Here is a 23,155-nt window from a genome sequence, read left to right on the forward strand (position 1 = left end):
ATTTATCTAAATACAGCTTCTAACTTAACTGTATTCTTAACAGTACTGATTTAAGGGTTGTGTCAATAAAAAGGGAGATCTAGGATCCCTCTATTAAAAAATTTGGTCAGATATTATGCATGATTAATATACTTTTAAGGTATACTAGGGTATTTAATAAGTTTATGCACACATTTTATGCACACTGAGGTATAAGGTAGCTCTCAAATTACATTTGGTTATATTTTTGAATTTTGAGGTTAAATTGGTTGTTTGAAACTTACAATATACTTTTTTCAAATAAAAATATTATAATTGAGATTTTATCTTTCAGCCCAATTCAGAAAATAATTTAGTCCACAATGTCGCCTAAATCTTGTCAAATAGAAAATAAGTGAAAACAATTAAGTTGCATATGTGTAAATCAAAACTGAAAGCTAAGTTCACAGAAGGAATCATTTTTTATTTACTTTGCATTTTAGTGCTCAAGGAGAAGGAATTTTTTTGTAGAATTAAGTGAAGAAATCTGTGGAATTTCTGAAAGAACACATGGGCATTTTTATAGACTTTTATAGATCTATTGAAGACAGCTATGGTTTCTTTATGAATATATTATGCCATTTTCTAACTTACATTTCTTATATTCTTTAAAACGTGTGGATTGCTAGAACTCTTCTATTCTGTACTTATTTGCTAAAGCTACCATAACAAAATACTACAGACTGAGTGGTTTAAACAACAGAAATTAATTTTCTGACTATTCCAGAAGCTAGAGGTCCAGGGTCAAGGCTTGATTTCTTCTCAGGTCTTTCTCCTTGGCTTTCATATTGCTGCCTCCTTGCTATGTCCTTACATGTCCTTTACCCTGCACATGCAAATCCCTGCTGTCTCTCTGTGTTTCCACACGTCCTCTTTTTATAAGGATGCCAGTCAGATTGTATTAGGGCCCACCTTAATGACTTTAAGTTAATCACCTCTTTGAGTAGTCTTCAAATACAGTCGCAATCTGAGGTAGTGGGCTTAGGGCTTCAACATATGAATTTTGGGGAAACACAATTCAGACCATTATATTCCCCTAACAGAATTATGGTTAATTTGGATTGCTAGAATACTTTTAGCCCTTATTAATTAAGAGATGGAGAACAAGCAATTGGGGAGAAAATTGAAGTGGGAGGAATCATGAGAAGGGGGATATTTTTGTTACTTGGTTAAGAATGGAAAAATATTAGGAAATAAAAGAGTATGCATGTGGGACTTCCCTGGTGGTACAGTGGTTAAGAATCCGCCTGCCAATTGCAGGGGACATGGGTTCGAGCACTGGTCCGGGAAGACCCCACATGCCGCGGAGCAACTAAGCCCGTGTGTCACAACTACTGAGCCTGTGCTTTAGAGCCTGTGAGCCACAACTACTGAGCCCGAGTGCCACAGCTACTGAAGCCTGCGCGCCTAGAGCCCGTGCTCCGCAACAAGAGAAGCCACCGCAATGAGAAGCCCACGCATGGCAACAAAGAGTAGCCCCCGCCCATTGCAACTAGAGAAAAGCCCGCCCGCAGCAACGAAGACCCAATGCAGCCAAAAATAAATAAATAAATAAATTAAGTAAAAAAAAAAAGAGTATGCATGTGTGGAATAACTGAGCCTAGGGTGGCCTTTAGCAGGGAATCAGGGATGTTAGAGAGATCTTTGCATCAGTTTCTTTTGGCAGGTAGGTTGCTGTGTGAAGGGAACAAATATGAGATGAACTGAAAAACCCGGGGTAAGGACATGGAGAGAAAAGCAATGTGCACCTCACTGTTTACATTTACAGGTAATTCACGGGTTGAGCGTTCATTATCTGGGAGTTTTAAACAACCTACATCAAGACATCATCCACTTATATTTTTATTATTTATTTATTTTAAAAATCCATTATTTTTATTGAGGTATAATTGACATATAACATTATATTAGATTCAGGTGTACAACATAGAGATTCCATATTTGTATAAACTGCAAAATGATCACTAAAATAATCTGGTTACCATCTGTCGCCATACATAGTTACAAAATATTTTTTGTGTGTTATGAGAACTTTCAATATCTACTCTTCTAACTACTTTCAAATATGCAACAGTATTATTAACTATAGTCACCATGCCATAAATTACATCCCCATGACTATTCACTTTATAACTGGAAATTTGTACCCTTTGACCCTCTTCACCCATTTTGCCCCCCTGCCCTGCCCGCGGCCCAACGCTTCTCTCTCAGGCAACCAACAGTCTGTTCTCTATCTGTGAGCTTATTTGTATTTCACATGTAAGTGAGACCATACAGTATTTATCATTTTCTGTCTGACATTTCTCTTAGCATAATGCCTTCAAGATCTATCCATGTTGTTGCAAATGGCAAGATTTTATTCTTTTTTATGGTTGAATAATATTTCATTGTGTTGTATACCAATTTTTTTTTAATGCATTCATGAACATTTAGGTTGTTTCCATGTGTTGGCTATTGTTAATAATCCTGCAATAAGTATAGGGGTACATAAATCTTTTTGAATTAGTGTTTTCATTTTCTTTGTATTAATATAAATACCCAGAAGTGGAATTGCTGTATCATATAATAATTGTGTTTTAAATTTTTTGAGAAAACTCCATACCTGTTTTCCATAGTGACTGAACCAGTTTACATTCCTACCAACAGTGCAAGGGTTCCCTTTTCTCCACATCCTTGTCAACACTTGTTATTTCTTGTCATTTTGAAAACAGTCATTCTAATGGGTGTGAGGTGATATCCCACTGTGGTTTTGGTTTGCTTTTCCCTGATGATTAGTGATGTTGTTCATTTTTTCATGTACCTGTTGACCGTCTGTGTGTCTTCCTTTGAAAAATATCTATTCAGGTCCTCTGCCTGTTTTTAAATTGATTGTTCTTTTTTTTGAAATTGAGTTGTATGAGTTCTTGGTATATTTTGGATATTGAGCCTCTGTCAGATATATGATTTGGAAATATTTTCTCCCATTTTGTAGGTTGTCTTTTCATTTTGTTGATGGCCTCCTTTGCTGTGCAGAACCTTTTTGGTTAGATGTAGTCCTACCTGTTTATTTTTGCTTCTGTTGCCTTTGCTTTGGTGTCAGATCCAAAAAATATTGCCAAGACCCTGGCTTACTGCTGATGTTTTCTTCTAGGAGTTTTATGCTTTCAGGTCATACATCCAGGCCTTTGATCATTCTGAGTTAATTTTTGAATATTGTAGAAGATAGTGGTTCAGTTTTATTCTTTTTCATATGGCTGTCCAGTCTTCCTAATACCATTTATCAAAGAGGCTGTCATTTCCCCATTGTATATTCTTGGCACCTTTGTCATAAATTAATTGACCATATAACCCTGGGTTTATTTCTGGACTCTCTATTTGGTTCCATTGATTTCTATGTCTGTTTTTATGCCAATAACATACAGTTTTGATTACTATAGTTTACTATATACTATATATAGATTATTATATACAGTTTTTTCTTTTTTTTTTCTTCTTTTTCTTCCAGTTTAATTGAAATATAATTGACATTCAGCACTGTATAGGTTTAAGGGATACAGCATAATGATTTGACTTCATACATCATGAAATTATTACCATAATATGTTTAGTGAACATCCATTATCTCATATAGATACTACGTTGAAGAAAAATTTTTTTTCCTTGTGATGAGAACTTTTAGGATTTACTGTCTTAACAACTTTCATATATAATGTACAGCAGTGTTAATTATCTTTGTCATGTTATACATTACATCCCTAGTACTTATTTATCTCCTAACTGGAAGCTTGTACCTTTTGACAACCTTCATCCAATTTCCTCTCCCACCACTCCCTCCCTCTGGCAGCCACAAATCTGACCTCTTTTTCTCTGAGTTCGTTTGTTTGTTTTTGAAGTATAATTGACCTACAGCACTATGTTAGTTTCTGGTACACAATATAGTGATTTGATATTTCTACACATTTCAAAATGATCACCATGATAAGTCTAATCTGTGACCGTACAAAAATATTACACAATTATTGACTATATTCCCCACACTATTTGTTTCATAACTGTCACAATTATTTTCTATATATTGTTTTGTAATATAGTTTGAAATCATAGAATATGATGCCTCCAGATTTGTACTTCTTTCTCAAGGTTAATTTGGCTATTTGGGGTCTTTTGTGGTTACATACAAATTCAGGATTTTTGTTCTATTTCTCTGAAAAATGTCATTGGGATTTTGATAGGAATTGCATTGAATCTGTAGATTTCTTTGGGTAGTATGGACCTTTTAACAATATAAATTCTTACAATTCATGAGCATTGAAATTCTTTCCATTTATTTGTCTTCTTCAATTTCTTTCATCAATGTCATATTTTTCAGTGTACAGGTCTTTCACCTCCTTGGTGAAATTTATTCCTAAGTATTTTATTCTTTTTGTAAATTATAATTGTAATTTTGTAAAATTTGTAAGACTTGCAATTGTAAATGGGACTGTTTTCTTATTTCCTCTTTCTGATAGTTTGTTATTAGTATATAAATATGCAACAGATTTTTGTGTATTAATTTTGTAGCCTGAAACTTTACTGAATTTGTTTATCAGTTCTAACAATTTTTTAGTGGGGTCTTTAAGGTTTTCTGTATATAATATTATGTCATCTGAAAATAGTGACAGTTTTACTTCTTCCTTTTTCAATTTAGATGCCTTTTATTTCTTTTTCTTGCCTAATTGCTCTGGCTAGGACTTCCAATACTATGCGGAATAAAGGTGGCAACAGGTGGACATCCTTGTCTTCTTCCTGATCTTAGAGAAAAAGCCTTCAGCTTTTCATCATTTAACATCATTTGAGTATGATGTTAGTTGTGGGCTTGTTATATATGACTTTTATTAAGACATCATCTACTTAATAAACGAGCAAATCTTGCTGTATCTGAGATTGTGGAAACAGACGTACCTGTGTTTGAAAGTTGATTTTGTTGCCTACTAGTCATGAAAACTTGGGCATGTTATTTTACCTCTCTGAGTCTGTTCTCTTATCTGTAAAATGTGGATAATATTGTATGTTTATTGTGAGGATTAGGGGAATAAAGTATGCATAGAATATCTGCATTATATTGAGTCTTCATAAATGGTAGCTATACTAATAACAAAGATATTAATAATAATTCAATCCTTGTTTGATTGTTACACATTACACAAGCTCAGAGATATGGTAGATTAAAAAAACCTAACCCTTGGAAATAAACAGACACAAATGTAATGATGTGCATTTAACAGATGTGTTAGTTTCCTAGGGGTGTTCTTTCATAAATTACTACAAACATGGTGGCTTAGAACAACAGAAGTTTATTCTTTTACAATTCTGGAGGCCAGAAGTCTGAAATCAAGGTTTTGGCAGGTTTGGTTCTTCTGGAAGCTCTGAAGGAGAATTCATTCCATGCCTGTCTCCTGGCTCATTGCAATCCTTGTTATTCCTTGACTTACAGATTTATGACTATAATCTCTGCCTCTGTCTTCATATCTGCATGTCTGCTCACTTTTTCTTCTAAGGACACTTGTCATTGAATTTAGAACCCACTGTAATTCAGGATGGTCATCTCAAGTCCTCAACTTAATTGCTTCTGCAAGATGCTTTTCCCAAATAAGGTCACATTACAGGTTCAGGCAGACACATCTTTTGGGAAGCTACCACTCAACCCAGTACAATAGAGATATAATATAATTTAATGAAATGTTGAGGATAATTTAGCTAATAATATACATTTGACAAATGATTTATAAATCACTTTTTTAGCACATTTAAAGTTTGATATTTAAAATAAAGCCTAAAATTAAATTAATGAAGGTAAATCTTTTGCATTTTCAAACATGAATAAATTGGGGGAATTAGACACTTATTTACATATAAATTACAATATGTGAAATCCACTACAAGTGGGAGAAAGAATTAGGATAATAACAGCTAGTGATAATGACAAGTAATATTTAGTATTTACTACATGCTTAACACACATTTCTTGAAATGTACTACCTCAAACAATCCTCATAAAAATCACAGGGTACACAATAGTGAGACCAAAATAGCTATACAAAGCTTCTATATTTGGAAAATTATAATGACATTGACAGGTAGACCAAGTTTGGGATAATTCATAAATATTTTAAATTTGAAATTTTGTTGAATAGGTAATGAAAGCCTGGTAATGACTTGTTAATAACTGTGGCAGGCCAACTGATTGCATGGAGTTTTAATCTCTGGAAGAAAACAACAAGATGGTTTGTTTTGGAGAAAGTTTGAGTTGGACCTAGTTGCTGGAACATGAGGCAATAAATTAAGATGAAGCCTTGTTCCTTCTTCATTTAACAAGAGAGCTCTTGGAAGGCATAAGATTTTTCTGGGTATTGGTATTGTTGAGAATAGCAGAGCACTTGATGAAACAGTGGCACACAAATTGTTTCTTGTCTAGTACCTGGTGAATATGATGAAACCATTAGCTGAGGGAAATATCATTGAAAGGATAATGCTATTATTTTTGGTGCCAAATAAAAAGGTTGTAATATCTCTTAATCTATTGAAATAACTATTCTACTTAAGAGGAAATGTCTTCGGGAGATGGGACAACTTGTGACTCTAGTGGTTAACACTCAGTATTAGAAGTGGTGGTGGGGGACAGCCACAGTAGAGCAGGGTCCTCAAAAGAGCAGTAGGTTTAGGACCTGGCTTGGCATAAATACAGCCTGCATAGGTGTAGGAGTTGGTGATTGGTAGCGGAGTGTTAATTAATAACAGCAGTATTGAAGGCCAACTGGAGTAGGATGTTAATTAGATAAATTGTGATTTTGCACTGCCTTCTTTGTGTAAGGAGGAAATTGTCACTTGCAGATTGCAGAATTGATCTTGGTAGAAAACTTTGGTGTCTGTTGGAGCCAAAACTCTTTTGATGTTATATACTTTTGAAAAGGGACCAGTAGAACTAAAGACTTCAGAAGAGTTTTTTAAAATCATGTAAGAAATACCTTTTTCCCGAAGACTTGAAATTCGAGTTCCCAAAATAGCCATGACATCATATTATTAAAATGTTTAAACTCATCATGTATAGTGACCAAAATTGGTGGAAAAAACACAATCTTTGTCATTTGATTGGTTTCAACCTATTTGCAAAGTTACAGAGTACCACTTTTATCATAATATAAAGCCTCTTAGAAAATGAAAATGGTATGTCTTTGGGATATAATCTTTTCTCTCTTTCCTCTTATCAAAATATATTAAACTTGCAAATCAGAAAAAACAAAACCAATGTGATTCTCTTTGGAAAATTTTGATCTGTGTAAAAATGGAAGGTAATGGAAAGATCACAACACATAGCCACCTGGAACTCTACAGGAAAGCTTTACTTGTTCTTACACATTTATTGCATTTTGAAACAATTCATCATTAGGACTTATAACAGAAAACTGTTATAAAGGACAATTGTTAAATAGCTATTTTAGGATAGAATAATTAATTGCTGACCCTACCACATACTTGTTTTTAATTTTAGTGTTTAAATGCTCTGTAGGAAACATTAAACACCTACAGATCCTTTTTTAGTTTGGTAAGAAAAACAATAAATAAGAAAAACTCATAGTTATATAATCTATTAATATGTTTTCTTTTGTTTATTTTTCCCAGGTTACCTCTGAATCACATTTAATGCTGCTAATTCTCAATCCATATGTAAATATGGAAGAGGGATATATGGGAAAGGGTATTTCTTGAATTCAAGTTTGGAATCTTTAAATTTCTGTCTGGGGATCTAAGAGGAAAGTCTGATATTTGGAAGAGTGGATATCTTCATTATAAATCTGAGATATTATATATAAATTTTTGCAGGGAAACAGGATTTATGTGAAGTGAGTGACCGTTATCTTGGGATAAATGTTTTTCTTTCCGAAATTGCCAACTTATTCCGGTCTTGTTTTCTTTTTCTTTTTGGCAATGTGCCACAGTAATCTTGATGTGACCAACGCAGAGTATCCAAAGAACACTACTTGTTCCCTGTATATACATACCTACGAACAATACTGTATCTACATACCTATGACCGTAAATTATGTGGCAGTGGCTGCTAGCTTATGGAAATGGGTCACATAGCACTTCAAGTCTTCCTGTATGGACCTTGAAATAAGCGTGAAGGAAAATAACTGATTTTTAAATTATTTCTTTTCTACCAAAAACCCCACATAATAAGTATTCTCTATTAAAATAAGGACATTCTAATAAATGTTTGTATCCAATAACAAAATTTCAGAGTCTCAAGCTTAAGAATCTTTGGAACTGAATAACATTTTTTAATATTGAGGGAAAACTCTTTGTTCATCTTCACAAGCAGACTTAGAAATACAGCTTATGATGATAACATATAGAGTTAGTATAGGTTCAATTTAAATTTTAGATTGCGGAGTATATAAGCAGTTGCTAAGCCAGTCTTTCTCAGCCAGGTGACACCAACATATTAGATTCATTAAACACCAATTGCGGGAATTCCCTGGCGGTCCAGTGGTTAGGAGTCCGTGCTTTCACTGCCGAGGGCGGCGTGCATTTGATCCCCGGTCGGGAACTAAGATCCCACAAGCCACCGGGCAGGGCCAAAACAGAAAAAAAACAAAAAAACACGAATTGTGTATCAGGAACTATAGCAGCTTCTTTTACCTAAGTTGTTTCTTAGCCCAGTGAGAAACAAACCAGATTTCTAAATAACCAAAAGAGAGACTCAGTTGCGTTTATTATATGGCAGCTATTAAAGTAGAAATATAAACATTTAAAATAGATATTTTAAGCCACAAGTGTGGAAACAAAAAGTATTCTAGTTAGACGTGGATTTTTTTGGAAATGGTTAGAGATTTAATTCTTAACCCCCCTTTTTAATCATCTAGAATTTAAAACCAATTGACAGAAATAGGAGTTGGGCAAATAAAAATAAAATGTACTATTATTACCAAAACTCTTTTGGGTATGAATTTTTTGTTTTGTTTTGAACGCCACGGGGACACCTGTTGGCCTGGCCGAGGCGTGGTCGTATTGGTGGAGTGCGGTGTTTTCTAGGCAAGGCAACAGGGCACAGGTGGAGCCCGCAGGGTGTGCTAAGTGATTTCAAGTGTGCGTGGGGTAGGACGTGTGGGTCCTGATGGAGGGGCAGGAAGAGGATGGGCTGGGATTTCCTGAGGGCCCGCGGCAGCTCAGAGAATGGTGCAATCAGGCCTGAGGTGTTGCAGCTGAGACCTCTCTTCCCAGAGGAAGCCTGATCTCGCAGGATCTCGTGAGATTTACCGGGGCTGGCAGGGGACTCCTGGGATGGAAGCGCTTCGGCTCCGGGGTGTCGGAGGTCGCTGCTCCAGACTTATCCCTAAAAAGTCGTGAGGGGGGAAGGACTCTGGCCCAGAAGCTCTGCAGAGGAGGGACCGACTGAGGTCAGGAATCATGTTCACCAACGGGTTTGCTCGTCCTTCCTGTTCCACAGCTTTAGACCTTAAGGCAGCCATTGAAGTGGAAAGATTGAGCATGAACGCTAGTTGGTACAGTGGAAGAAATGTGACTCAGCAAATCAAGAAGAACTCAGAGAGGTCTCACCAACCAATCAGAAGACAACAGAGAAATGAAGGTAAGTTCAACTGAGAGTTGCTCAATTAAGTGGGATATGTACTATATAAGTTACTGTTTTCATCCATAAATGTGTTAATTAACTATGTAGGAAAAGAAGGCTGTAGTGTGTAGGAAACAATTAGCCAGTAGGACAAGACAGGATACGAGTGAAATTTAAATTGTATAGTTTAAACCATCAAATACATGAAATTTCAAGGATGGGAGAAATCAATGAAAAATAGAATAATACTGGATTACAGTGGATATAATTTAGTGACTGTCTACTATTTTAGATGATTTCTGTACCTTATTTCTGTCATTAAAACTATGGTATCATGTTTAATTCTCATGATAGCAGGGAAGGAGTTTTTCTATCCCCATTTTTTAGGTGAAGAAACAGTACCAGAAATTGTAAATGAATTGGGAGAGAATATAAAGTGGCAATTAAGATCTTGTGTGTAGATTCAGACTGCCTGAATTGACATCCCAGCTTTGTTATATATTGAGTCACACTGGGAAAATTAGTTCACCTCTTTAGGCTGCAGTTTCCTCATTTGTACAAGGGGGATCTATGTGTTTTACACCTGGAGTGGAAAAAAGTAAATTATAACCCTTGGTTATAAGGGGGAATCATAGGGACTTCCCTGGAGGTCCAGTGGTTGAGACTTCACTTTCCAATGCAGGGGGTGCAGGTTTGACCCCTAGTCGGGGAGCTAAGATCCCACATGCCTCGCGGCCAAAAACCAAAAACATAAAACAGAAGCAATATTGTAACAAATTCAATAAAAGATTTAAGACTGGTCCACATCAAAAAAAAAAAAGGGGAGGGGAGGGGATCATAATCACAGTATCTATCTCATTAGTTATGAGGCTTAAATGATTTAACGCTTAGCACAGTGTCTGGAAAATAGTAACCCCTCAACAAATATTATTATTATTATTATTATTATTATTATTATTATTATTAGCAGAGCTCATTCTGTTTAATGTGTTGAGGCATGGATAGAAACCAAAATCTGTATCTGCACAACTACTGTGCCCACACTGCTGTTATATACAAAGCTGCTTTAGTGTATACCACATGGAGGATAATTAATAAATGTTTCTTGAACTGGTTTAAACTCAGGAGTCACTGGGTACAGAAATTGAATGTTCCATTGCAGCACCTTTCCATATGTTGTGAACATAACTGAGGACATCCTCTACATTAGGGTACCTTGCTCTGATGAGTGTTAGTTCTTTCTGAGTTGCATTGTCCGTCGCAAAATATATAAACTCATGTATGAGGGCAAAGAAGGCAGAAAGGAATGATGTCTGATTCACAGCATTCTTTTCTTGAATTTTCTGAGACAACTCTTGGCTCCTCTCATGTGGAGGATGTCCCACGCACTGCAGGATGTTTAGCAGTCTTAGCCTGTCATTTAAACACCAGGGACACGTTCCAGTCAGTGTGACACCAAGAGCACTCCCATACATTTTCAGGTATACCACAAAGCAGTGGTACTGACCCCAACAGAGAATCTCTGGTCTAAAACAGTGACTCCCAACCTTTTGTTCATTATTGTCCCCCTAAGGAGCCCTTCTAGACCATTTTTTAATTATGTTCATATCTTGTTTCTGTGAGTGACTACTTTCCATTTGTAATTTCAGTCTGTACGTGTCTTTACTATATATCTCTTTTTGTGCTATCTTGAGTGTATCTCTGTACCTTGAGACTATGCTAAAAAACAAAACTGACATCTCTGTGGCTTAACACATAAAAGTTAATTTCTCTTTCCCATAAAGTCTGCCGTTATATGGCATGGTACCCTTCTAAGGGTAGACTTAGAAATCTAGGCTGTTTAAATCTTGTGGCCTTGCCATCTCAATAAGTAGGTTCCACTGTTGCCGCAGCAGGTGATGGGAGAGCAGAAGGTTATATATTGGCTTTTCAATGCTTTAGTCTAGGATGAACACACATTATTTCTATGCACAGTCTGTTGGCCAGAACTAGTGCAGTGGCACTGCCAAACTGTAGGAGGGCACTGAAATGTGGGTGAGCATGTGAATAAACAGTGTGTAGTAAATGCCTCTGTCACACAAATAAATGAGCCTAAATGAAACGAACTGTTGATACAGATTATAATCAGCATACACTGTACAATATGGTGATAGATTATAGTCTTTTGTTAATCTTATTGAAAGATTCTGGCTCTTGTACTTGGTCAGATTGAATGTTCTTTTAAGAATTCATCCCTTCATGTAGTTGTTATTTGAGAGAAGAAAAATTATTTGTGAATTTGGGAAAGGAATTTGTTTTTATATGGGAAGTAACATGAAGAGAGTTGTAGTAATGGAAGTGGGGTAAGTGGTTAAGGAACACAAACCTAACTACTGAAGTGAGGATATCTTATAAATTTCATTGTGTGTTTACTTATAAGTTTAGATACTTTCCTCTACTAGAAACATAACAGTAAAACACTATAATTCCATACTCAATGCATTTGGATATTTATGTCCTGCTTATTTTTTCTACAGAGGAATTGAGGTGGTTTAATTATACTTGCTATCTTAATTATTTTATTTGTTGGATGCACATCATTGATCAACATAAAAACAAAGTTTAAAGCAGTTAGATGAATTTGCTGAAAGAAGCAATAAATAAGAAAATGTTTCAAATAATTTTTATGAAACCAGGTTTTTGGTTTGTTAAAACTCTTACTGATAATAATGAAAATAGTGATAACGATGATAATCATAGTTAACACTTACTGAGTACTTGTAACCTGCCAAACACTGTTCCAAGCACTTTATTTGTATTATCTCTTTTAATTTTACACTAATCCTTCTGGGTAGGTTAGTTAGTATTTTAAAGACAAGGAAATTGAGGCACAGCCATGGTAAGTGACTTGCCCAGGTAACTTGATGCATATGCATATAGGCATGTATGCAATTTATGTATGGAAGAAAATTAAAGTTACCTGTACACCCCTCCATCCTCCTCCTACTGATAAGGCCCTAATTTGCTCAGGTTCCCAAGATAGACATCCAGAGCTATGACATAGGTCTCCTGACTCCTAGATTAGGTTAAAAAAATCATGCCTTATAGCCAAACAGCTGTTACTTAATCTGTTGAAAATATTTAGATTGCCCTTTCAATTCTTTGGACAAAAAAATTTGTTTTCTGGGTTATAATACTGCTATGGAATAGGAATTAGATAGGGTAAAGTGTTAGGCTTTCATGAGGTGTGAGCTCTAGGGGCAAATAGCCAAAAAGGATGCTAGCTCTAGTGCAATATTTCATTTTGAAATATTAGAGGAATAAGAGAAATCTATAACTCATCTAGACTCTTGTGAAGGCTTATATTTTTAAAAGATAAAATAATATGTCAAGTTTTGTTTTCATTGGCTCTCTGTGAAAATGCTTTTGTGTCATATACAGTACCCCAAATAATTACAGGCTAAATGTAAATAATGTATTGATATAGGTGCTCTAGAAGAGTTGGTATAGATGAATTTATTGAATATTCAATCATTCACCCATATTCCTTAAGCCAAAACTTTGGAAATGTATTATTAGTTGGTACTATTAGCTGGTAATTTGGGGTGGGTATGCTAAACAATTCTGTTTTATAGCCCCATTTGTTTTTGATATTACCATATTTTAAAAAAGTTACATATTAAAAACAAGGAATATACAAAGAAAAATATAACCCATTATACTGATAATATAATGTATTATCAGTAAGGATTAACAAGATTAATATTTCCATTTCTTTTCTAAATTCATAATCTTTACTGAAAGATATGAAGTCACCTTTCCACTCCTTCCCAGTACTATATTCTCCTTATGTCCCCTCCAGAGTCAACCTCTATTATGAATTTGGAATATTTTCTTCCACTTTCTCATATTAAATCTTAACTCCTTATGTTTATGCATAAATAAATACATTTAAAAATTATATAGATGGTAACATAGTAAATATCTTTTTAACTTGCTTTTTTAAACTTATTGGTATGTTTAAAATCTGTTTTCATATATTTCGATCTAGTACTTACATGTTAATTGACCTTTCCTTGGATATATCTTCCTGGAAGAAATGGAGTTACTGGGTTGTATGATTGTGCTTTTAAAAACTTCATTAGGTAATAGTGAATTGTTCTCCAAAGTGGCTGTAGTAATTTATTCTCCCATTAGCATACAGAGAGTTCCCATGATTTCCCACATATTTGGCAATATGTGGTAGTAATACATTTTAAAAATTGCTTTATTCCCCCAACTTTTAATTGTTTTCAATTTTTAAAATTGATTTACTATATATCTTTAATTTTCTTGGCAACCATATAAGTTTGTCTACTTTTTACCAGGCAACATTTTTATTATGGTAAATGGATGGCAGATATGTTTAAGAAAACTATTCTTAAACATGTTATACTCTCAAGTAATAGAATTAAACTTGATAACTATTTTATAAATAAAATTACCATATCTGTTTAAGATTAATTTATTCGAATTAATTCAGTGACCTACATTAAGTCCAAGTTACAGTCTAAATAAATTATATGCTTGTATATTATAAATGAACATGTATATGATGTATATTGTCTATAAAATCCATCCATCTATCTATAGTTTATATGTACAGTATAGGCAGGTTCAACTTCCAGAGTGTTTATTTTGTCTTTCTTGTATACTTTGCCTCCCACTGCTGTCCTTCAAATCATTGCAGTTTGCCCTGAAGATAAATTCACAGCTAGAACTTTTCATTTAGTTAATTGGTACTTTTTTTTTGCCACTGAGTTCTCATTCAACTGGGTAATGAAACTGAAAATTGCTTCGCTCAGAATCTCATTTAAGGAAGACAAACCATAAACATGGCAGTACATTACTTAAAACTAATATGGAGATAAGATAGCCCTTGACCTTAGATCAAAAAGTCATGACTGAGGTAGAACTTTTGGTATGGCAACATGAGGAAGTCAACAAATTCTTTTCTCAAGAAGCAACTAGAAGCAAACTAGACGTTTTGTTAAAAACAACAATTTCAGAGCTCTGGAAAACTACCAGAGGCATGTAACAAAGTGAGACGTGTTAATTCATGAAAAATTACTGAACTTTAGGAGAGATCAGTGGGAAGTCATGACATTCTTGCCTAGGGCTATTCCCTTGCTTCCCAGTTTGTATAATGCAGTTATTGTACCAGGGTGGGGCAGGCTAGGAAAACCAGAATCTTTACTTTTGCAGGGCTCTTTTTTGATTTGGAGTAGAAGGTGAAAAACCTGTACTCAGCAGTGTTGTCAGTAAAAGTAGTGAACTTGATGGCAAGCTACCAGGGAAGGCCAATAGCTCAGCTAGCCTGAGGTTGCCATTCTGGCTGTAGCAAGCAGCAGACAGAGACCTAGACAAAATTTTAACAAGAACAACCAGGAAATGAGGTAGTCATAGGAGGGCTTGATAACCTTCCTCACATCCCTGGAAGACTGCGTAAGTGTTCACGAGAGACTGAACGGAATACAGACGTTTCACATATCATAGGTGTTCTGGGAAGCCATGTAAAATGAAAAATTTACTTAGAGGGGGTCAACAACAGATTTGAGATGGCAGAAGACTCAATGAACTTGAGGATAGGTCAAAAGAAATGATCCTGTCTAAGAAATAGAAAGAAAAAATATTCAAGAAAAATGAACAGGGCCTAAGAGAGCTATGGGACATCATTAAGAATAAGAGCATTTGTGCAATGAAAATACAGGAGGAGAGGAGAAGAAGAAAAAGAACAGAAAAATATTAGAAATGATGGCTAAAAACTTCTAAAATTTGTTGGAAAATATTAGCATGGAGTATTATGTAGCTCAACAATCATCAAGTAGGATAAACACAAAGAAATACATGTTTCAAAATAAAACTTTTGAAAGACCAAGAGAAAATCTTGAACATATCAAGGGAAAAAGATAAAGGAATAACAGTTAACAGAATGGCTGATTTCTCATTATGAGCAATAGAAGCCAGAGGGCAGTGGCATGGTATATTCAAAGTGTGAAGACAAAACAAAACAAAAACCTTGCTACTCAGGAAATCTATATCCAGCAAAATTATCTTTCAAGAACAAACGAGGGTAAATAAACACATCCCTAGGTAAACAAAGACTGAAAGAATTTGTATAAGCAGAGCTTTCGTACAAGAAATACTAAATACTAAAAACTTTTAGTTATTTAGACTGAAAGAAAATGACATGGCGAGGAAAATCAAATCTACAAGAAGAAATTAAAAGTACAGGAAATGGTAAATAGACAACATAAATATATATTTTTTCTATTTCTTTTTCTTAATTTTATAAAGAATGTAAGACTTTATGAAGCAAAGTATGATGGTTTAAAAATATATATAAATGTAATATATATGACAACTGCAGCACAATGGAGGGAAGAGGAAATAGAGCTATACTGGAGCAAATTTTTTATATTTTACAGGAATTAAGTTCAGGAATTACTAACCTGAAGCAAATTGTGATAAATAATCCATATACAAGTCTCTAAGAAAATAATTTAAATAAATGTGGTAATATATCAAGATGCATTAAAATATTAAACTAAAAAGTTTTATGTAACACAAAAGAAAACAGTAAAGGAGGAACAGGGAAAGAAAGACATGATAAAAAACTAACAAAGATGTAAACCAGTCATATCAATAATGACATTAAATGTGAATAGGCAGAGCACTCATATCAAGAGGCAGAGATGATCAGATTAAATAAATAAATCAAGATCCAACTATATGCTCTCTATAAGAGACACACTATGGATTCAGGAGAGTGATGTCATGGTGGTGTGAGACACTCCCTTTGTCGCTTCCCTTCAGTCTATAACCAGTAAAACATCTATAACTCAACAAAGTTGAGTTCCTCTGCTCAACACACCAGGATGCCAGAGTTCCACACACCTGCATGTCTGAAGGTGGAGGGACTGGAAAATGTAGAGAAGGAAGAACTGGGGAAACAGTGGAGGCTGTGCACAGGATCCTGGCCTCCCAGCCGTGGAGGCTGAGTCCACAGCCCCAGAGAACCCGGTAGCGGCAGGGGAGGTGGTGCTCATAACTCTGGCCTCCTGGCCTCAGTGGTGACTGTGGCCACAGGGAACTGGGCAGCAGTGGCACTGGGCCTGTGACCCTGGTCCCTCTAGTTGCAGAGGCACCTGTGACTCTGGTCCCCCTGACTACAGAGGTGGTACCCGTGAACTCAACAACCCCAGACATGGCAGAGGCTGCGACCCTGGCTTCCCCCCTCCCTTCCCCTGTGGTGGTGGTGCCCATGACCCAGGAAACCCCAGACACAGTAGAGGCACCCACCATTCCGGTGCCCCATGTGGTGATGCCAGCGACAGCAGTGACACTGGTAGCAGCAAGTCACCAGTGACCCCAGAGGCACAAGCAGGGACAATGAGGGCAATGGGCAACACTTCTGGCTGAGGCGGGGGAGGGTGGAAAGAGCTGATTTTCAAACATAGCCAGAGGCAGCTGGGGTAAAAGAAACCAAAAACATGTGCTATAGTGCCACATAAAATATTTACTACCTGATCCTTTATAGGAAAAGTTGGCTGACTTGTAAGGCAGAAAAACATTGGGAGAGGGGTGGCTAAAGGCATCTATACTGGAAAAGAAGGAATAAAACTGTTCTTATTGATATGATCCTATAGATAGAAAATCTCCAAATTAACTACTAGAAGTAATTAACATGTTTAACAAGTTCTCAGGATGTAAGATCAGTATTAAAATATCAAGTGTATTTTGTTCATAGCAATGAACAAAGATTCTTAAGAACATCAATGTGCCATGCTTTGGAGTCAGCCTTCCATCATTTGATGGCAGCTTTCTTGACCTGATGGCTGCTGTAGCTCTTAAAAGGGTTGTACAAAGTCCCTAATTCCTAAATTAAACCATTGCAGAAGGAATTCCACAGAGTGGCTCCTGTTCTTCTATCCAAATTCTGATGGATACAGTTACGAAATTTGAATTTAGAATACTAAGTACAATGGGGAGAAATCGAAGGGTTTAATAAAGATTTGATTCATGCTTTTGTAATATTATTCTTTTTACATCCAGTCAAGATCCTTTGATTCTAAAGCCTTAATGGCATGCAAACTCTATTTCTGACTAGGTATTTGCCCAGTCTTTATCTTTGGACGCAAATTCTTACTCATTGATATGGCAACTGGGTGTTCTTTCTACCTTGGCTTGAGGCCCTGAATTCCAAACTCATTTCAACTAATCAACATTGTATTTGATTTTAGCTCTTTGTCTGAACATCACACAGTTTACTTTTTTTCTGGCCTAGCTCCTCTGAGTTCTGCCTACCACTGATCATGACCAAATGCTAATATACACAGCATTGTGAAATAGCAATATTGTTTTCTTACTTTTGTTTCTCAGAAGACTAGTTCCTTTGAACCTGGTTAAACAATTGTGTTCTGGAAACTATATATTTCTTATGAGCAATGATTTTTATGACAGTATATGAGTTCATCTCAGGTATTACTACATGAAGACTACACCTGCCAATAATTAATATTAATGCAATAAAAATGATGGTTCTAAAATATGATTACTTTTCAAGCCACTTTCATGAGTCAAAGGACCTTTGAATTATTATAGACCTTGAGCTTACCTGATATTTTTTCAGAAAAAAATCAGTCCTTACCAGAATTAATGAGAAAAATGATAGTGCTCTGCCTGATAGACCAATCAGAAGATGCCCGACTTTTATTCCATTTCAGTAGTAAACTATACATGCCTACAAAAACCGAAAGGTTAACATGATAGAAATATGGAGAACCATTACCATTGCTTTTAGCTACAGATAGTACTCAATGTACTAATATAGTAGTTAAATTATATTTGTTCTGTTCTGCATCTACGTACAAGCACCATTTGTCATAAGCAGTCATACTGACAATCTGCAAAACTGATTAGAAGGCCATTGCGCTGGCAAATAGGAGTACATGCTTTAGCCTAGATGTATCAGTAGATGGGCAAAATAATGCATTGCTAAACTAGGATCTTTATTACAGAGGTAAAAAATGTTATGTATGACCAACTGAAAAAAACAAATAATTTTAAAAACAGCCAGAATAAATAAAAACAAAACAAATGAAAATCCTGATGCCCCAGACTTGTAAGGTATATATGAATTAACAAGGTACTATAGACTGAACATTTGTGTCCCCCCAAAATTCATATGTTAAATCCTAACACCCAGTGTGATATTTGAGTTCGGGCCTTTGGGAATTGATCAGGTCATGAGGGTGGAGCCCTCGTGAATAGGATTAGTGCCTTTATAAAAAAGATCCCATGGAGCTCCTTTTTGCTCCTTCCACTACGTGAGGACACAGCAAGAAGATGGCCCTCTGTGAACCAGGAAGTGGGCTCTTACCAGGCATTGAATCTGTCTTGATTTTGGACTTCCCAGCCTCCAGAATTGTGATAAATAAATTTCTGTTGTTTATAAGCTGCCCAGTCTATGATATTCTGTTATAGCAGTCCAAATGGACTAAGACAGGAGGTGTACAGGGAATTTAAAGATTGTTATTTGACTAATTTAGAATAAATACTTGGATATAGAAGATATAGTACAATTTCATTTTATGTAATACCATTTGTGATAGGCAGAATTCTAAGATGGCCCCTTAAGATCTGGCCCCTGGTAAACACACACCTTATCCCAATTATTCAGTCAAACAGTAATTCAGGTGCTGCTGTGAAGGAATTTTGAAGATGCAATTAAGGTCCCAGATCAGCCAACCCTGAGATAGAGAGATAATCCAGGTGGGCCAGCTTTAATCAAATGATCTCTTTAAAGAAGAGATTTTTCTCTGGCTGGTCACAGAAGATGATGTCAGAGATACAAAGCATGAGGAATATTTGATTTGCTGTTTCTGAATTGAAGATGAAGAAGACTGCATGGCAAGGAATGTGGGCAGCTTCTAGGAGCTAAGAGTGGTTCTGGCTGATAGCAAGCAAGGAAAGAGGACTTCAGGCCCACCATAGCAAGAAGGTGAATTTTGCCAGCTCCAAGAACGAATTGGCTTTTCCCCAGATCTCTCACACAAGAACTCAGCTTGGCTTATACCTTGATTTTAGCCTTGTGATACTCTGAGGAGAGAACCTAGCCAGGTCGTGCTGGATTTCTGACCTACAGAACTGTAAGTTAGTAAATGGGTGCTGTTATAAGCCTCTAAGTGTGTGATAATTTGTTACATGGCAGTAATAACTAACACTTCATTTAATTGGAAATAGCAGTTACCATTTTATTTCCCTTTTTAAGGGCCAGGTCTGAAATAATTTCATGATATTTATTAGCCTTTATGAAACTTCAAATTAAAATATTCTGTACCATAGTTCACTAATTGAGGGCAAATGGGGATGTATTAACGCATTTTATATCTCAGCATTTTCTTCAGGGCAGTACTTTGGCAATTTGTTCCCCCGGGGAATCTATTTTAATGAAGTAACCTTGGTACTAATCCTGAAATATATATATTTCAGTCAAAGCTTAACATATTGACTCAAAATGTTTGATTGTTTATTCATTAGAGAAGGATTATAGCTATCAGAACAGGAAATACTCTCATTATATGCTCTAAATATAATTGTAAGACCTTCACTATTTTCATGGATGTGACAATATCAATCTGATTAACTACTGCAACTTACCTCCCTAGGGTGTATGTATGACATTGATTATTCATCCAGGGTCTATGTTGGTGACATTGACAACCATTACTCATGATGACTGATATGAGTCATAAATGTATGATTGATGGAGAGCACTGCCGGAAAGTTTCTACTTGGATCCACAAAGCCTGTAGTTATTGCCAGACATCTTTTTGATTTACATTTGGAGGTGACTCATCTGAATTAGTGCATAACTACCAATGACTCTCAGAGAAGAGCATGGAAAAGTACAGGCCTACCTATAATCTAATTTAGTCTCAATCCAAGCAACAATTCAAGTTTAGTCTCAATCAAGGAAATCTCCAATGATTAGTACTCGTTTCCGGGACCATGAAGTTTTGGTTTCCTAGGCTGATTTGTACAGCAAATTGCTTTGTGACCTTGAACAAGTCTTTAAATGTCTTTTCTTCTTCTAAAATAGTAACAAAATTGAAATATCTGAAGCTGTCTCTTGAGGTGTTATGGGAATTCATTTTTTAAACAGCAATGAGAGACTTAAGAGGGATGGGACAGAAAGCCAAATCATCACAAATAATAAAATTAATAGCTCATCAAATATTTTTTTACTGGTGTTGAATCAGGGCTGAAAAAGAAAATTCTTGGCAATAAATGGTGAAGGTATTTCTCAGAGTGACTAGAACAAGGTACTAAAATGCCAAGAGAGTATAGCCTGATAGGAATTTCACAGCCCATTTAAAATTTTTAAAAACTTTTGTTATAAAAATTTTCAAGTGTAACATTTTCAAGCCGAGGAATAGTGTAATGAACTTCAAGTACTCTTAAACCAGTTTCAATAATTATCAACTCATTTCAGATCTTGTTAGGAGTATGTCATCATCCCAAATTATTTTGAAGAAATTCCCTACATAATATTATTTTATCTCAGAGTCCAAATTATCAGATAAAATACAGTGAATTCAAATGTATTTCCAAATGGGTTTCAATCTAAAAAAAATATTTATTAATCTTTACTGACTTGAACCAATAAAAATCAATCAAAATTTGTAACAACAAAAAAGTACAGAACCAAGAGGTTCTTTTGAAATGTAGAAAATAATCAAGTAGGCAGTACTAAAGATTTATTTATCATGTTGCAGTGTAGAATTATGCAAGGGACACCACTAAAAACCCTGGCAAACTCTTTCAAGGCAAGAAATAAAATCTAGTCCAACTATTGCAAGAAAAAATGCAATGCTTTTAGTAAATTTTGACTAATGAGACTTTTAACTACTTTAAATTTTAATTTTAGCATTTACTTCTTGGATTTTACACCTATTTGCTTGCTTACGAATATTCCTGACCTATTTTATCAACTCTAACTTGGATAGCACTTTTAGAATTGTAGTTTTAAATTAAATGCATCCCATGTATGTAGACAATAGGAGCGGCATACTCTCTATGCTGCATTGAAAATGTTTTCATAGCATATTTTAGTGTGACTTTTCTATCCTTAATAAAACCTATTTCACAGTGGTTTCAACTTTAAAAATTTGTTACTGAAGTTTTATATGCTTATATATACTCTTTCTATCTTGATGTCAGTTTAAATCTTCCTTCCACATGTGAGGACCTTATTAAGATTTCCAAAATATGAACTCAAATCAAAGTGACAGGAAATAGGATTTTTGGAAAGAAGACTAGTGTAGAGGCGCCTGCTGTCTCATGGAAAAAAATGACAAAACAGTATTTAAACTAAAGGAGACAGATCATGGTCAATATTGAAACTAGTTAAATGACATGAAATTGAAATCAAATCCCCATAGGTAAGGTGCAGGAATAAAACTTTCTTTACTTTTCTGTAAAAATTTCACTTCATGGGAGGGAGTTAGAGCAGCTGACCTGCCATCTATCCTGCATGGGTGCAGAGGGAGACCTTTTAGGGAAGAGAAAAGAATCAGGTGACCTGATCTAATTTCAGTTGGAGTTCCGAATAAATATACTAATGTATTTTTATCTCTGAAATGTCCTTAGCAGAATGTCCCTCACTAAGGATTAGCTATTCTAAGTAAAACCCAAGGGCTAAGACTTGGCTTCCTGGAGAATGTCACATAGGCTTTTCAACACTCTGGAGTATAGAATGAACATGTTCTATAATCTAAACACTTTCTTCAGTGTGAAGAACTCCCTGAATCTCATCTATTCTGGGCATATCCTGGATAGGGAAGGAAAGATATGGGGAACTGCCTTTGATGATTTAGACTTCTGTTTGATTTAACTGAACCTCCTTTTAAAAAATTTTTATTTTTGTATTATTTTTTAATTGAAGTATGGTTGATTTACAATATTATGTTAGTTTTAGGAATACAGCATAGTGATTCAGTATTTTTGCTGATTATACTCCATTATAGGTTATGACAAGACAGTGGATGTAATTCCCTGTGCTATACAGTATATCCTTGTTGCTTATCTATTTTATATATAATAGCTTATATCTGTTGGCTCTCCAACAGATTTGGCCCTCCCTGTTCCTCTCTCATCTTTGGTAACCACAAGTTTGTTTTCTATATCTGTTTTGCATATACATTCATTTGTATTATCTTTTAGATTCCACATATAAGTGACATCATACAGTGTTTGTATATTTCTATTTCACTAAGCATAATATTCTCTAGGTCCATCTACATTGCTGCAAATGGCAGTATTACTTTATTCTTTTTTATGGTTGAGTAGTATTCCAGTGTGTGTTTGTGTGTGTGGTGTGTATACACACACCACATCTTCTTAATCCATTGGTCTGTTGATGGGCACTTGGTTTGCTTCCGTGTCTTGGCTATTATAAATAGTGCTGCTATGAATTTGGAATGCATGTATCTTTTCAAATTAGTGTTTTTGTTTTTTGCAGATACA

The 23,155-nt window shown here is 35.4% G+C and overlaps 1 long non-coding RNA gene across 1 annotated transcript in view; it reads left to right on the plus strand.

Moving 5' to 3' along the window:
* LOC309625125 overlaps positions 1-9,470 on the plus strand; it is a 57,608-nt gene extending 48,138 nt beyond the window's left edge. Inside the window, exon 6 of the long non-coding RNA XR_014242329.1 lies at positions 7,657-9,470. This is a non-coding gene — a long non-coding RNA (uncharacterized lncRNA). The remainder of the gene's footprint in view (positions 1-7,656) is intronic.
* The last annotated feature ends 13,685 nt before the right edge of the window (positions 9,471-23,155 follow it).

Source organism: Balaenoptera borealis, assembly GCF_965194805.1.
Source record: "Balaenoptera borealis genome assembly, chromosome: 3".
In the NCBI taxonomy this organism is placed as follows: domain Eukaryota; kingdom Metazoa; phylum Chordata; class Mammalia; order Artiodactyla; family Balaenopteridae; genus Balaenoptera; species Balaenoptera borealis.